This window comes from Strix aluco, chromosome 1, assembly GCF_031877795.1.
Source record: "Strix aluco isolate bStrAlu1 chromosome 1, bStrAlu1.hap1, whole genome shotgun sequence".
Taxonomy (NCBI): domain Eukaryota; kingdom Metazoa; phylum Chordata; class Aves; order Strigiformes; family Strigidae; genus Strix; species Strix aluco.
In genome coordinates this window covers 19,707,024-19,725,219 of record NC_133931.1, presented here as the reverse complement: position 1 = coordinate 19,725,219, position 18,196 = coordinate 19,707,024, and positions in this window count along the sequence as shown.

Sequence of the window (18,196 nt, the reverse complement as noted above, 5' to 3'; positions counted from 1 at the left end):
GATGGGGAAATACCAGCACTGTGCTGTCACTCACCTGCAAGACCCAAAGCCTCCATTTGCTTCCCACCACTGCCACACTTGGGACATTAAGGACACATTTCCCCTCAGGTCAACCCACAGACCAGAGGCTGCAGCTCTGAATGCTCTGTGGCTGCTGAGTTCCAGATGTCATGCACATGACTGATTCCTGTCATTGCCTTTTCCAGACGCTTTCCTGGATAGCTCTTCTCACCACCTTCCTGCATGGAAAGACAGTGATTCACCTCCAGTAATCAATCACATGTTAGATCTGGGAGTTGTAGTCCACCAGATGTCCAGCACAGACTGCAAAATACTGATTACAGAACAGAGGAATGTAAAGGAAAAGTGAGATGATAGACTACCCTGCGGGGAAGCCAACCTGAAAATCAGAGGCTGCTTAGGGGAGAAATAAAGAAACCACCAAGGAGGTTTTAAGTAAGGGATTTAAAGGACAGAGGTTAGTGCAGAAAAAAAGGGGAGTGCAGCATAATATGAGGAAATAATATCTTGATCCATAAATGAGTGATTTTTCTTTATGCTGGATCTGGAAACAAAAATTACTCATGGCTCTTGCAGTACACATAAAACTATGGGTGAAAGAAGAAAGTGAAGGGTGCAGTTTCTGACAAGACAAGGACACACAGCCTTCAGTAAAATATATATTACTGGTGACAGAATGAGGTTTTATAGAAATTATCAGGAATAGTAGACAGAGATTCTATATTATCAGCAAAGTGTTGAAGATATCTTCAACAACAATGAAGATGTGTTCACATTAGAGAGGTAATCCTGATAATTTATGAAATATCCCTGTACTGAAAAGACAAAATATAAAAAGAAATAATAAAACCTCTTCTCTTGGTAGTGCTTTGTGCCCACAGATTTTAAAGTACATTAAAAAACTGAAATCATTATTCCCATTTTAAAGACGAAGAAGCTGAACACGGAGAACTTGTGTGATTTGTTACAAGCCAGACAACACATTAGCGCCAAAATCAACACACCAAAATTGAGACACCAAACTTAAGACAAAAAAATAGGGGCTTGAGCCTTGTTCCTCATTCCACCTCTTATAGCCAACTGAAATGGGCAAGTGGTGTCTTATGAGAGACTAAAATCTTCATACCCAACTGGGGAACAGCCATTGGCATGAGAGAAGAGGGCCATGGAGCTATATTAAGCTCCTAAATCATAGCGTCAGAGCAAGATATGCCAGGAAGGTATCTCAGTGGTGTTTCAAAGCAGTGCTAGGGTCCATGCAGACTGCTGATGGCGGCATTTGTACCTAAATTAGCAGCCTCAACAGCCCAGATTCAAAAGGGCACATGGCAGAGCCTTCCTCCCCTTTCTCTTCCTCTCTTCCCCAGTCCCTTAAGCTGAGTATCATGCTGAATTTATGTGTGGAGCAAAGCCTTTCCCATGTGTCTAATCCTGGCCCCATTAAAAACACCATAGCATTTTTGTAATCAACTTTAAACAGACCAGGATTTCTCACTGTCCTTCCCCATCTCCTAGTAGTAATATGTTTCCTTGTAGAAAGTTTTCTGCAAGGAATGGAAAAAGACTGGTGGTAGTCTTTTCAGTTCCATACCCACCTGAGGTAGGTGAAAAAAAGGGGGAATGTAAGACTAATCACAGTAATACAGCCTCTGACAGATCTGGCAGACTCTTCCAAAGGGCAACATTTCTTGTTCAAATACTGAAAAACAGTTTGGACAAAGTACTAGAAAATAAACTGCAAGGAGCAATCCTTCACGGGGCCACATGGATGAGCTAGGCCATCTGTCTAGGCATTTTCTTCTCTGATGTCCAATGACTTGATCCTGTTTGCTTTCCAAGGGCGTATGTTCAGAGTGAAACTAAAAGGAAAAATATTTCATCTTTTTCAACAGTCAAACCTTTAAAGTCCAGCCTGTCCCCTGAATTTTGAGAACGCAACTGGAGGTTTTTAAACAAGACCTCTATTGATATGAGTGGCGTGCATTGCAGACCAAACACCCACAAACATTTAATTCATCAGTTATGGTTAAGGCTGTTAACGTTCTTTTTTGTGTCACATAGCCACTGTTCATATTCCTAAGGACTTTCTATTTGCTGTCCTCCTTTGATAGCCTTGGAGGAGGGAGTAACACCTCTTCTTAAGGCTGAGCTTAATGGAGGTATCTGGAATCAATAGAGGAAAATAAAACCTGGCCCAATGGTTTTGTTTTTCTTTAGTTAGGAGACATGGAAGGATATATGACGTCAAGCTCCATATTAAACTCACTCTCTCATAGCTTTCAATTGCAGTGTGTTTTGAAGCTGTATATTCAAATGAGGATAGCACACTGCGTTGGCTCTTTCACAAACAGAAGTCTCAGAGAGTCACATGCTGCTAAAGAAAATGTTTTACAGTTTTCTGTTCTTGACACATCAGTCATTTTTATCTGGTTACTATGTTATGCATGGAACAGAACTGCAGTGATAGTAAAATCTGCGACATGCAGACAGGGCTGCGGGCACAGTTTGAAAAAAAAGAGTTGCTTACTTGAGCAGCTGAAGAGCTCATAATACATTATTTATAGGGAATCAATATTTGCTTGTGAAAACTACATATACATGTCTATCTATCCATTCAAAAAAGCAAAGAGGTCTCTATCCCACTGTTGGTGAAAAGCAGAAAGCAGGATCATAGAGGCCTTAGTTTACATTGACTAATTACCAACAGTTCCTCTGGTAATGTCTGAGGACCCATCACAGACAGGTTGGGTTTTGCAGGAAAATTGGCTCTTGAAAAAGAGAAGGTGATTTTAACCTGTGGCAAAGACCTCAGTCCTGGGCAAGAAGGTCTGTGTTACACAGCCCTGAATGCTCTTTCCATTGCGATGGGGATTTCAATGTAAGAGACAACAACACGTAGCAAGCTCTTTGGTGACACATGTCTCAGCATGAGGCCTCCTTGAGTGCGACCAAAAGAGGAGTATTTGTGTGTGGGGTGGCAGGACACCTGCCTTGCCCAGGAGAGGACTGCAGTGATCCAAGTGCCCATAGGGGAGTTCCTCAGTTGGGGGGGACAGGGTAGAGCCTGGCAAGGCACTGATAGGTGCAGATAGATAGCTTCTCCTCAGTGAGGGGAATCTTGAGGTGGTTGATCAAGGGAGGGAGATTTACTGTGTGCTAAATGTATCACCATTTTGTCTTTCCCATTCAGCGAAAAGATTTAGGGAAAGATTTATTTGCTTGTACGCTTTCTCAGAGTCCTCCTGAGTGGGGAAATCATACCTAGTGAGGGCATGTGATTTTCTGGCACTTCTTGGATGGGGATTTAAACTTGATTTAATCATTTGCCTCAAGAGATGTGAAATACATTTATGCTACTGGTTTCTGCTCTCATTAACCACCTGGCTGAGGATTATAGGTAGACATTATATTAAGGTAATACGATTTTTTTGATTATTCTTCTGAAGCATTTATGTGTGCATACACATACACATATATATATACACATGTACAAAACATATGCACACACGAATAGTTATATGGAGATTTCAATGAAAAGTGGGAGGTTTGGAGATGAATCTCCCCTCCTTTTACTCCAAGTGACACACTCTCTCCCCCGCAAAATACTATACATAAAATGAACCATGGAGGACTATTTTCCCAAGCAGACGGAAATGTTGTATTTTGAGGTGGGTAGTTGCATTTCAAAGCCAGAAATCTGCATGAAAGACATTTGTACAGTGCCATCTGGACAAGTTTTTAATTAACGTGGAAAATAAAAAATGAACGGAGAGACTAACAATTTCTTCATGTTGAAAGGCATAATCCTGCAGGGGAAAAAGTACCCAAGGTTATACTTCCAGAGGATTAATAAAGAGCATCTACCATGGATTTATGAAAATAAATTCAGATTGAGAAATCAATATTTAAAACATTTATGGTTAGTTTTATTGATTAATTTTATTAATTTAGAATAATTCGGTTTTCTTTAAACAGAGCAAGAAAGGATAATGACAGCCAATGAAGAAAAATTTGTGTGCATTCTGAATGATGGATTCTTTCTACCTAATCAAATAATAAAGATAACTTTTGAGGAGGAAACAGGGAGATGAGTTTCCCTCTGTTTTGGTGCACATAATATAGGAGTTTAGCTATCTGTCCATTTACAGTGTGAGCACCCCTTTTGCTACCTGAGCATCAGAAGGTAATAAAACTTATGATTACACTGGAGACTGAGTTTTCTGCCTGTCTTCTGAAGTGTTGAAATAGAAAGTGTGTGAGGACTGTTTGAATTGCATTGCTTTGCAGTCTTTGAGAAATACTGTCACTTTTTAACTAATCTGCTTCTTCATCTGGTTTTCTTGTTATATTTTTAAGCCAGGAGCATTTACATCCCTGTTTTTGGATGACAGGAGAAATCAAAAGATACTTGTGACCACGAAAGATTTTATTCAATTTATATCAGAACAGATATATCCTTCTATATCCATATATATCCACACATCTTTCTTGTCTGCTGAAACTTATTTCATGAGTTTCATTCTGAGAGGGTGTTTTTACATCCTGGAATAAAGTCCTATGGTTTTGTTCATTGCTACAAATCTATCTTGTCCTTTTCCTTCCTCATATGGATTCTGTAACACTTTTATTAATGTTTTAATAGATGTTGAGATCTTGGAATAAAAAGACAATTTATGGTTAAACAGAAATGATAGCTTTTTATGCTGGAGGAGAAACAAGCAAACAGTAACTCTGCAAGTGTGAAACCAAAGGCGGAGGGAACATATGTCTCCCATTGGGAACAGGAGCTAACTGTTTCAATGCGAGTAAGAGATGCTAACATTGCTGCGTGAGGCAACATCTGGGCTTAGAGTGAATCACTCCCCAAATTGGCCAGAAGCTGGGGCAGGGGGAGGAAAGATTATGGCTCTCATATTTAGGTTATTATGAAGTTACTTCTTTACTCTGCCCTAACACCATTAGTTAAATAATTTAATAAATACAACATCTATGTCAAAGTCTAAATGTAGGGAACGTACTTCAAGCATCAAGACAATGAGTTCAGGAGAAAATCTGATTTTATTCCTAACATTATTCAAGTTTGAAAATGACATTGTATCTATTTAGCACATTAAAAGCCATGAAATGTAGTCTATGGATTAGTACAAGATGTTCCTCTGGCCTCCAGATGTTTCTCCCTCTTTGGGTATGTTCATTCTGTGCAGAACACTGCAGCTAAGACAGTCTTCTTTTTCCTGCTTCAAATTTCTGATCATGTATTTTTAAGTCTGGATTTTTCCCTGACTTGCTCTAACGCTCATCATCAGAAGTAATCTGTTTCATTGCAATTATTCAGGTGGATCCAATAGAGTCAAGTTTGGCATTCATCTGACTGACTAAATATGGAGCTATGCAACATAGATGTCTACATCTGAACCAGCTGTCTTGGCTACCTTTGTAGCTTAGAAGATCATCAACTCAGCACAGTCAACAGAGTTTAAGATGCGATTCATCTGACGAAAGGTAGGCATTTACTCAGGGTGAGGTGAATCATGCACTGAACTCTGTTGACGATGATTGTAGCTCACATTGGCTCTGTCACACACTGGCATTCTCACTGTGGACAGGTGCATTTAGAGTAATCCCACCCTAGTGAGCAGCTGTTATTGATTTTCAGTGTGATTAGTGCAACAATCTTATTTAAAAAATACTACCTGGTGCCTTGTCAGTAAGGCTCAAAAAATGCTGTGTTTGCTCTGGAGTGAGAAGATTTCTGTTTCTCTCTCTCACATCTTGTCTTCTCTTCCTTATGTCTCATTGGTTTTCCCTGTTCCTCTCCTCTCTGCTTCTTCCATGCTTCTCTTGTATATTGAATATGACTTTATGGTGACAAAGGAGAAATGTTTTCACTTCTCTGAGCCACCACTACAGGACAGATCTTTTTGCTGAACTGGGTCTATTTTGTTCTAGTATCTGAAGCATTGCTTTAAGTAAGGGACTAGCTCAATGGTGAAATGGGTATATGTCAGTTCCTCGAGAGCCTTATAAATAGTAGTGTTAAACTTGTTTCACAACCTTGTAGTGAATATATTTGATTGACCAAGGACTTGTCTCTCACTCACTGCCTGTTGTTCGTCTGTTGAGACTGTATAATCTTCAGGACATGTGTAGGGTTTGTATTCCTCATCCAATTTATCGTCCACACCTCACTCTAAAAGAGGGGTAGGTGGACAGGTGAAAGAGGGCAATTACCTGAATACTTTGCTCTCTGTGTTTATATTTATTCATAACTCATATTCAGTCCTCAGGGACCTCCTTATTCTGCAGAGCATAGGGGCAACTCATAAGAACAGTGATCAATGCTCTCACAAAGTCACATCCAATGACAAATTTGCATTACTTGCTATTACAACAAAAATAAGCACATGAATTTTGTGTGCAGAGGTAGAGATGTAATTTTGTAGATGTGACCATTAAACAATGGAGGCTGTCGATTAGGCAAAGTGTTAAAACATATATATAGCTGTTAGCATATGTATAATCTGAATCGATTTATGAGTTTGAGGTGCCTGTTGGATATGGGCCTAGAAATGAAATTTCATAAGAAATATATTTTCTTATACTAAATTACATTTCTGTTTAATGATATTTTTTCTGCTTACATCTTTAGTTCTTGATTTGCTAAAACCAAAATTGAAAATGTCTGCTTTTAATTATGAATATGTATTATGATGTGACAGTACCACATAAAACTTACTTACATACTAAAGCTTGTTCTGAAATTTTCTATAAATATGGACAAATGGCGATTTAATCAAGACATGCTGAAAACATGCAAACATCTTGCAGCTTGTTTTGGACAAGAATATGTAAGAAAATGTTGAAAATTATTCTTGAGAAGCATGAGTTATGAATGTAGTTTGTTATAAATAATGTCACATCATACATATTGCTATTCATTTTAAGCCTGCATGCATTTTGATGCAGGTATTGCAAGGATGATTTACGCATTTCTAGAAATGCAAACACTTCATTTTCTACTAGTCTGGAGGTAATGCCAAATGCCTGTTCATTCCAATACATGCTGTCTGTAGCTTTGGCTGCAGCAGAAGAGCAGCTTGATTTAACTTCTGTCTCCAGGGTCCATTCTAACACTAGTTACTGGAGAAAATAACCTTACTTTCAGCTGTTGAATTTAACTTTACAAATAATGCTTAATAACTAGACAGTAGAGGTACCCAAGTGGATGCATGGTTCTCCTTTGCCAGTCTACCCTGTGTAATGTCTACGCATTCTTCTTCTGAGAGTAAATTAATTTGCTATTGTGGAAAAATGATGCTAAGTAAAGCCGATCTTGAGGCCATGAGGTTATCTGAATTATTGCTTGAAGACATGTTGCTATTGTGCTCAGTCTTTATAAATTGCAGGAATTGATTTCTAAACTTGCAGGCTGGAAAACACTTCGATATAAAATTAAGTCACTATCCTTGAATTCTTAATTTTGGACCATGTTTCTTTGGCTATTATGTGCCACATGAGATGTCAAGAATTTGAAGGAATAATTGGGATTCAGAAAATAACTTTCTGTGGAAACTTTAAGGAATGATCATCGTACATGGTAAGCTATGATTCTTTCAAGTCTCATGGACACTTAAAAAGTTATTTTAAATGGATTTTTAAAATGTTTTATGATGTTTAAAAAAAATCTTTCTGTCAAGAATACCTGTCTTTTGATGTGTTAAGGAGGATATATTTTATAAGGGGGGAAATTGTAACCATTCTCCTTACAGTTCCACTGGAGAACTCTAACCAGGTTTTTATCCTTCACAGAGAGGCATGCTGAAAATGAAATGGAATAATAGTAGCAGAACAGAAGAATGAGAACAGTAATACAGAGATGCAGAGTAAAGTAACTTTACAGTGATGTTTAAATAACTTTTAAGATGATGTTAAGGGAAAGGACAGAATGAAACATTCAGGTATCTAAATACAGACATGTAGTGTTGTTTTAGATACTGAATAGCAGATATGACAGCAAAGCCCTGACTGTCTAGAACAACAGCCAGATGTAGCACCCTAAAGCATCTAAAATGGTGCTAGACATCCATGCTCAGGCAACTGAATCCCACTCAGAGAGGCTACCTTGATTTGATAAAAATATTCCAAATCAGTTTAGAAAACAGATTTAAGTAGCTAAAAGATCACATTCATACTGCAGATCTCTTTTACTCAAGGTAAAAACAAGTTCTTGCAATCATGTGTCAAAATGATTATTGTTGTCTGAATAACTGGCGGAAATCTGGGGGCTGTAAAACCAGAAGACTCATTTAACCAGTGAAGCAAGAGACTGAGACATGCCTGAGGCCTTGATAGCATCCCCTGCCATTGTGACCAAGTGCCTGAATATGCTCATACTCTCCTTGCAAAGATTTATCTTTTTGCTTGAAGAATCCTTAATTATTTCCTTGATAAGATAGAAAACAAAACTTGTGCTCAGAAATTATTGTTTTTTACATACCTGATGGGTTGATGTAGTAAAAGACCAAAGCATACCTAAGAGAGGGGAATTAATCTAGCTGAAGGTTTAAATAGCTATGAAAAACTTCTGCTGCTGCTATTTTGTTTGCATGAAGTCTTTCTTTATTGTGCATTTAAATACCTGTTAAGGGCATTTATAGCACTAACTGGGAATCCTGCAGCATGGAATTTTAAAATGGGAATAAATAAATGCTACCTTATTTGACGGAGCAGGGTGATTTTCCAATAAAGAGGAACAAGCAGCATAAGTCATCTGGCAAAGTGTCATGCTGGCCTCTTATGCTAAAGCAAAAAAAAAGATTTCCCACAGAATACCTATCTATCTTAACCATCACTGTCTTCTCATAGATGATAAATTCCACATGGAAAAAACAATACATTTTTTATCCATAACAAGGCACAGCCCTTTGGCACAACACGGGATGTTGAGGTAAGGCAGAAGCCACATGTGAAGATCCTCGTGCATCATCAAGGTTGCAAAGGGCTAAAAAAAACCTACTTGGAGAAGATGCATCAGGTAGTCAAGAGCATCTTTACATGCTGCAGAGAAGCATCCTTCCGTGGATCCACATGGCTAGGAAAAGCAATGTTCACTTACAGAAAGGAGAGAAGCCACTGGATCTTTGGCAATGGTGATCCAAAATCTGCACCTTTGGAAACCTCACCTGAGCTTAACTGATCATACAGATCACTGATCACACAGGGCAAAGTCTATGATTGTGGTAGCTGGAGAGACCTCAGCTGGGTAGAAGTGAGATGATGGGAGGAGGGGAGTATGGGAACAAGGGGAGAAGGAAGCAATTGATGTGATTGCTGATAGGATCAATATGATGTAGACAAGAATGTCTTTTCCACCCTTACTCAGCCCCTCATGTTTTCCTCATTTCTCTCTGCAGTTGACTTCCAGAAATGTAAACATATGATAGCACTAGCACATTACACAGAAGATCATCCTGTTTTCCTTTTCTACCCCTCCCCCAAACCGAAATAAAAGAATTAAGTACACAAGCGTATTTTAATGTTATGTGATTGTTCCAATGTCACTACCAATTTGAATACAATAAATTGAAGGTTACGCTTTTGTAATCTTTGTGAAATGTTACTGATGTGTGGATTTCTAGTTGTAATTTATTTATTCTAATGAAGACAAATCAGGATAAAAAAGCCCAAATAAATGACTAACAAAAAAATTCAAATTTACCTCTACCATTTCTGTATTAATATAAATTCTGATTTATTTCACTGCAGCCATTGAGTTATATCAACCTAAATCTACATATTTGCTATTTGTTAACTAGCTAATAATTCAAGAACATTTTGATTTTTATGCGCTTGTCCTCATCCTCATTAAGCCTTTACAATGACATTTCTGCCTACAATCTGAAAAAGAAGATATGTCAACACTACTGTTTAGTACTGGAATGGGCAAATTTTTTTTAGTCCAGAAAATTTCATGCTGACATTTTTTCAGGTAGCAAATTAATCACACAAAAGATAGAATGGCATTTAAAAAACCACAAAACTCTGCTAGGGTTGTTATTGCCAGCTGCTAATTCGGCAATGACAGGTGTATATTTTTCACAGTGGAAGATTTTATTTTTCGGTTACTGGGTGCTCTGAATAAGCTCAGAATGAGAAGCTGAACACATGCTGCTGATATTCACTCTGAGCAATAGAAATGCTCAAACAGTGGTACTTTACCACCAGTCAACCTTTTTTCTAATCCCCAAATCCATCCATTGCCTGAACATTTATTCACTGATATGTTTGCTTCTGCAAAGTGCAGAACAAGGTCTTCTTGGAACAAGAGGATGCCTATTGGTCTCAGGGTAACTTGCATTTTTTTAGGGATGATGTCTGCACTGTGAAGCAATCACAAGACGTCACAGGAAATTTGGAGATTGCTTTGGTAAAATGAAGAGTCTGTTGGGTCTACCTGTTCATTTTTCTGTACTGACACATTTGAGGATTAATAGACTACTTTGAAACTTCCAGCTTTGTTTCCATAGGGGTTCTGAAATAGGGCTCTGTTCCTAACAGCTCTGTACGATAACATTAGAGACTGTTTTTCTCCTAAAGGCTTGAGGATCCTGAGTACTGGCAGGCTCAGGTTCAGTCTCTAATCCTTTTTTCCTATCCCTGTTAGGTGTCTCGCAAAGTTGAGAGTCAATCAATAAGAAACAGGCACAAGTGTTTTAGGAGGATTTCAGCTGGCTTCATCTGGGCTCCACTGTCCCTGTTGTGCATGCTGGGCTTCACTGTGATTTCGCTGTGTGCTCGTAGCCTCAGCCTCTGTGAGAAACGGGTGCAGGGAGGAGCGCACTGTGCTGCGCGCTGCAGGGGGAATGCAGTACATGCAGCACTGTCCTACGAGCTGTATACAGGGGATGGTGCTAAGGAGAGAAAATCTGAGGTGGAGAGGAAAGCCATGACATTGTTCAATGCTAGTCTGAGACAGTGAATTCAATTCATGTTGGATTAGTTGGAGAGGAAGAGAATTGTTTAGCCTAAATTTATATGCAGCACGAAACCATAGACCAGCTGAACATACAGGGCATTCTAGATGGCAGTGCCTTTTTGAACATATGCTACAATTATTTCTGCCTCTTTGATTATATACATACAAACATCAAAAGGGACATCATTTAGAAATTCACTTACACTGGAGTGAAGTGACATTATGACCATGTCACTGTTTAGCTCCTGCACAGTGACCCATGTAATCTCCGCACAAATGTTCTGCAAGGACATGGCTGCTGGTGCCACTGCAGCGACAGCAGATGGACTCGACTCCCAGCTCTGGAGCAAGTAGCTGGTTAGGCAGCATCACTATGTCATTTATGGAAAAGTTGTTCTCGACAGACATTTGAGAGATATGTGCAGCATTTTGGACAGCACTGCCACATTTAGGCCTGAAGTAAATAGGTGCTGTCATGGTTCGGCGTTTCTGAAAGGCAGCAGATTTAGGAAGCTAATGGTGGACTTCTGTACTAGCTGGTTTGAAAAGTTAACCTTGTTAGAAATAGTTACTTAAGTGTTCACGGAATGTGTACAGGCAATGAAAATATTGGGAAATGTAGCAAATAATAAGGGAGGCTGAAAAGACTAAATTTATTAGTTAATATATTCATTAGTTAAATTAAATATATTAATTAGTTAACATATTAATTAGTTAACATATTCAATTTATTACTAAATAGCCTTTATTAGTAGTATTTGTTCTAGAAAATACTAAATACCCATCCTTACATTGCCAAAGCCGAGAGATACATGGGCAGCCCCAGGCTAGGCTGTGGCCGACCAGCTGGGCATGGCAGAGGGCACGGGGAGGATGGTGCTGCGCAGACTGGGGACCCTCTGCGGGGAGTGCAGGATCCTGCACAGTACCGCCCCGGGGTTGTATCTGTGGGGGATGGCTTTCCCAGCCATCACCTCCTTGAATCCATCCCTCACCAGCCATCATCTCCTTCAATGGTTGCCTCACCTGTGGAGCCATGCCAACCCCGGCATGCAGTCTGGTGCAAACTCTGTGCCGCTGTGGTAAGGCTGTTCCTGGGGCCAGAGGAGGAGGTTTGTTATGCACAGTCCCTCCCAAGGGACTATGCTATTTAAAATTATTTTAAGCACATGAAATTCAGACTTCTGTCATGTGGGGGAACTCACAGCAGAGGATAACTAGAGGAAAACCAAGGGAGGCTTTTAACATTGCACAATAAAATTGTCCCGTGCCTTGTGTGAGCCAGTGCCAGGGTCAATGCACTCACTGCCTGCAGGGTGCTGGCTGAGACCAGCAAGGGGCTGCAGAAAACCTCTGTGATGACCAGGGGTCAGCGCCAGCCACAGCAGACATGGGTTCTCCTCTTGGCCCCGAGCAGGACTGAAGTACCACTTTTTATCAGAGGATGACATGCTTTCAGTAGTCAGTGTCAAGGGTAAAATGGTAATACAAGACTATTTGGAAAAGTTATGTGAGAAGCATTGCCTGCTTAGTGTGCTTAATCTAAGGAGTGAGCATCTGTAATTTATTTAAGATTCTGCCCTCTGCTTAATTATGTTTTCAATTAGTTTGCTTTATGAGTACTTATAAATAGATTTTCCCTGAAAAATGTAATGACTTCAAGTTAGTAATACGTAATTCACTGACAAAAAATGGAATGGTGCCTTAATAGAATTAATTGGTAATGGAATTCTTTTATCGAAGTCAGATATGAGATGTGATTTATACATAGTGCTATCGATGCCAAGAGAATATTTTTACTATCTCTCCTAGAAATCTTCAGACTGGTGGTATGGTGCCCAAATGCATGCTTTACTGTCATTTCAAAAGGGAATTGAGGGTAATTCCAGCACCCCTTTTTTAGTCTTTCAGATAGATAAGAATGATATTTTTTTAAGAAGGCTATATAATGAGTTCCTCTGTAAAACATTTTTCAAAAAGAAATTAATGTGCTTATACATTAAAAGAAAATTCTTTATTAAATTAAGATCTGGGCATGGTTAGCAGAAATTATATATATGTTTCTTCAGGCAAAAGCTACAGTTAGGTTAAGGGTTTTTTGGGGTGAGAAACATTATCATAGAAAATTGTTAAATAGCACTTTCTTCCTTTTGTAAAAAACAGCAAGACAAATTTGTTATAGCTAAAAATTATTTCTGTAGCTGGGGAAGTTGTTTATTCCTTTCTAAGTCACAGCCTTCAGATGGTTTTAGATTCTTCAGAGAGCCCACCTAGTACTTAAACTCTCTCCTAAGGTAAATTTTTAAGAGTTTTTTGCGTCAAGGTTCATTTATTCTGGTAACCAGAGACAGATGCAAAAAGCCAAGTCAAAAACCCAAACAGAATCCAGTGTTTGCTGAAAATTTACTGAATTAGCTAAGTTACATGGATATTGTGTGACTGTGAATTGACTAAACACTCACTGAAGTTAAAAAAAAAGTTTAGCTGAGGAGTTTATCAACAGGATCTCTTCTGTACTGCAGAAAATCTTGAAAGCACTGAAAATGGCTGAATTGCATTAGATACCTGAGGACAGAGCATGTTTTACACACGGGCTTTTGCTTTCAAAGCTAATTGAGCAGGGAGTACTGAGAAGTTTTTATTGGCCTTCAAATTATTTACTTGTCTTTTTCAAACTTGCTTCACATGCTGATTTTCTGGCATGGGCATGCTTAGACCCATCTGCTAGAGTGCTGTTGTGCTTCTTCACATCATAAACTGATGCATCAGTTGCAGATGAGCAAAGCGCCGAGCCCACTTCAATACATGTTCTGGGATAAAATATGCAAAACGCGCATATATGAGCTTGTTGGGAACAACAAGATGCAAATTTTGTCTATGTGCTTCCTAAAAAGGGCCACAGCATGAACATTTGGCCTCTTACCATTAACAAACACTTTTTTACTTAGCTACCTTTGCTGCACATTCCTCTTTTCATGTTTTCACAGGAAAGGAAAAGCAGTACTCTGGGTTATTTGGGAGCTCAGGTCTCTGCATAGTCACTCTCTGTGACAACTAAAAATAACTGATTTTTCAATACATTTTTCAATACAGTCTTTCTTTGTCACTCTGCAGGATCACTTAGAATAGCAAAGTTTTGACATTTTTTGTCAAAATCAGAAAATGTCATAACATGACTATCACACATTCAGGATGAAGCATGCCCAAATCCATGCCTTCCAGCCCCAGCTACAGCAGTAACTTTCCTCTTCTTTATTGCCTCTATCTCCTCCTCCTAGGAAGAAGGCAAATAGTACTATTTTTCCTCTCTTCCTCTCCCTCTGCCCAATATAAACTACACATTTCACAGATGGGCCACATCTGCACCTGCTCAGTATTTCACCAACACAGAAATGGGACTTACAGAATTCTGCATAAACCAGCACAAAAACAAACAAATAAACAAATAAAGATGATTATCCTGAAATGCTGCATGCAAAATGAAAGAAATAAGGACAGGGAAATATAATCCAAATGGCATAGAGAATGTCTGTCTGCTGACTAGCTCAGAGAGTAACTCACTGAACTCCAATTCTGTATAAGAAAACCCTCTCTGAAGCATCTCCTAGGACAGGCATTTAAGAGAAAAGGCACCTCAGATAACCCCTTTGAGAAAAACTATTTTCTGTCTGATTCTAAATGAGGAGGTTTGCATCAGGAGCTGGCGATACGCACCCAGGCTGACAGTTAAAAATGTGGGTGAAAAACCATATGACAGAAGGGAGGGCACTGGATGGATCGGGAAAAGATGATAATGTATTTTGTCTAAGGGCAAAACATGCTTGGAGGGTGGGTGGGGATAGTCCTTTTTTGGATCCTCTGTCCATTTAGCTTGTTATGGGGAGGATCTCTGACTTGCTGCAATGAGTGACAAAACTCTTGTACACTTCCAAGAGGAAAGGATTGCCACCCTTTGGAAAGGGGAGGCCTTGATGTCCTCAGGGTCAGCAGGTGATACAGTAATATGGCTCAGAAATTAGTGAGAATAAGCAGAATGTGACTCCTAAGGCATCTACAATCCTACTTTTGCTAGTTAAAAGAGTATAAAAGGGACAGAAAATGTAGCCAGGCTTTGAATACATTTTCCAGCACTTTTTCCTGGAAGAGCCAAAGAGAATTATTCTGATAAGAGGGAAAATATAAGGGATGTTTTTCTGAGATATTTATTGTATTGAAATATGAATAGAAAAAGACTAGTCCTGAAGAACAGAATAGGGGTTTTTTTGTTGATTTCAGCATATTTCACCCACTGACTAAACTCACCAAACTTCCCAAAATATCCTTTCAGACCCATATAATCAGCAGTGGCTTAAGATATGAAATACAGCGCAGTTCAACATTTTCATTAGGAGGAGTTTGTCTAGCATAAGAAAGGAAGAGCAATGTGGTATTTCACTTCATTTGCCGCTGAGAGAGATTATCTGAGCCATACACTGTAGTGCAGGCACTGACATCTATTCACCATCCGTGCCTGTTTCAGTTGTTGAGACTACCAATGGCACAACTAACGAATCACCGTCATGTCAGTGAAAAATGAGACAAAGTCAACACAGATTAGAGGACTTGATCACATTTGTGTCTGTGTTGTTTTAACGGTTATACAATGTGTGAATACCATTAATTTTTTGTAGAAGTCATGCAGTGTTGTATGTGCTCGCCCACAGCTGTCACATTTGCTTAAAAACACCTGCCATTTCTTAGGCCCAGTGATTAACTAAGGTTTATTAATTCAAGACATAGCTAATGACAACTGAGGAAGCTGTAACTATCTCAGGTTTTAGCCTGGGTTGTGTCTCACCATATTCTGATGTCTTTAGATGGAATGAACCATTTCTGATGCTCATTCTGGCTGGGCTGACTAGGCAGAGGGATGAAGGCACACAGCAAAAGGTTAATAACCCCAGTGTGGAGCATGGGGCCACCACTCTTCTCCTCCTGGCCCCACCACCACCTCCATCACCTCACCCAGTGTGAGAGACTGAAATGTCAAATGACTGTCTCAAAGCTGACTGTGCAAACCTCAAGGACAAGCCTCAAAGGGGGAGACATGGACTGACCGAAACCAACTGTTTATCAGTGGCTCCATGTGTAGCCATTTGTGGTTCTATTGTGTAGGCCAGACACCATGCACGCATTGCTAATGAACTGATAAGAGGTGAGAATTTTTGCCCCAGAAGCCAGATGCAGCAAAAACCTGTGGGACCAGAGGAAAAAAAAACATAAAGGTGGGCAGATATGCTAATCAGCGGATACAATGAACTTAAAAAGGCAACAGAAAGCTTTGCTCCGTGTGCACCCACCACCAAAGAACTGAAGACTGAGGACCAACGGGATGCCTCTGGATCCATGGTGGTGACTATTCTTGCAACCCTATCCCACATCCTTGCTTTATTTCTGTCTTTTCCTTCTGTTCTATCCTATCGCTACCCCTCTTCACTTTTTAATAATAAAAAGCTGGTTTGGGTGTACGGCATTTGACCTCATTTTTGTCTTAATCTCGCTCTTCAGATCATATTGAAACCTCCCCCAACATTGGATTGGGACACCCAGCCATGGCCAACTCGATGAGTACAACCTTCTTGTAGTACATAGAGCTTGTGGTTGAAGTGACAACAGCCTCTAAGCTGGACAATTAGAAAACTTGTACATGACAAGGCAGAAAAGTGCCCAGGCTTCACATAAATTCTACCAATAAGACAGGCTATCTGTCTGAGGAGGAATTTTAAATCTATTCTTGATTTTCATCCTAAGCAGAACAATACCTCTTTTGCAGCATGTTCTGACTCTGCAGCAAAATACATTTATATGTACTGAGCACTAAGAACCATTCACCTAGCTTAAATGATGTGAATGAGAATGATGTATTTACGCCTGAAGGTTAACTTCTCCTAAAGTAAGACTTGTATTAAAAACACCCTCCACACTTAAAAGCCTGACAGTTGTCTGCATTTTCACCCAGGGATTCACACCTAGGGGTCTGTAGTGTGTTGAGGAACAGGAGCAGTTATGCAGCAAGTTGTGCCTTTCTTTCCTGATGATCAGCAGGTGCACAGAGAGCAAGGAAGGCAGTTATTTTATTTTTCCACAGTTTTATCTCCTTGTAATATCCCAAGGCCCATAAAAATGATAAAGAGATCAGCAATCCAGTTATAATGAACTTACTTTTTTTCCCAGTGAGGGAGCCTCTGGCCTTTTGTATTTTACAAAACGGGAGAATATTAAAAAGGCACAGGTAAAAATTAAAAGATCCAAAATAAAATAGAGCTTGTCATTTAACTCCTGGGTTTTATTATACTTAGAGTGATCTCAAACATATATCTTGCTCTTCTCCCTTGGCTCTCACTAGTATACTATGGCATAATGGATAGAAAAAATAAATGATTACTGAAAGTTTTAAAGTGCCTCAAATTTACAATGACTTTTGGAAAAGTGAATAGACCAATAACCATCAAACACCAAGAGATGAGTTACATTACCCCCATGCAGTTATTATATCTATGTGAAAAAGCTGTGCAGCAGATGGTAACTTCAGCTAGTCTTTGTTATGTTTACTTTATTTACATATAAATGAATGGATTCTTTTTTTTTTTTTAATGATTTTTTCATTACCAGCTCTGCCCAGACTTGACGAGTGGAGAAATACAAATGATTTTGCATTACAGATAATATTTGTAACCATAAATGAAGCCTGCTGTGAATTCCACCTTCTTCTTTCAGGTGGAGATCTCTGTCCTTGTCCTTGTAACAGTGCTTGTCTATCTGTGAAGGATGTTGCATGCCTAGATCTTTTAATAAAACACTTGAATTCAAGAACAGAATTTATTTTAATGGTACATATCAAGCAAAGATAATAGTGTAACAACAACCCTTGTTTTCTCTTCAGGGACTGAGCCTGTCACTTCTGAACATGAAAGTGTTAGCTTGCTCTAGTGATTTGTGCCCTTCTATTTTTCGACTGATGCATGGGCCACATACTTATTTAGAGGTTTCTCGCCAAGGAAATAAGATTTATTGCTGAGGTGTTATCAAAACGTGAATTAAAGCACACAATGTGTAGAAGGATCCTGGAATATTATTTGGTCTTTGGTAGACATGAAATGCCCCAGAAAGAGAGAAAAGCTGTAGTGGAAAGATCCTTCCTACCATGTACAGTAGTGTCCA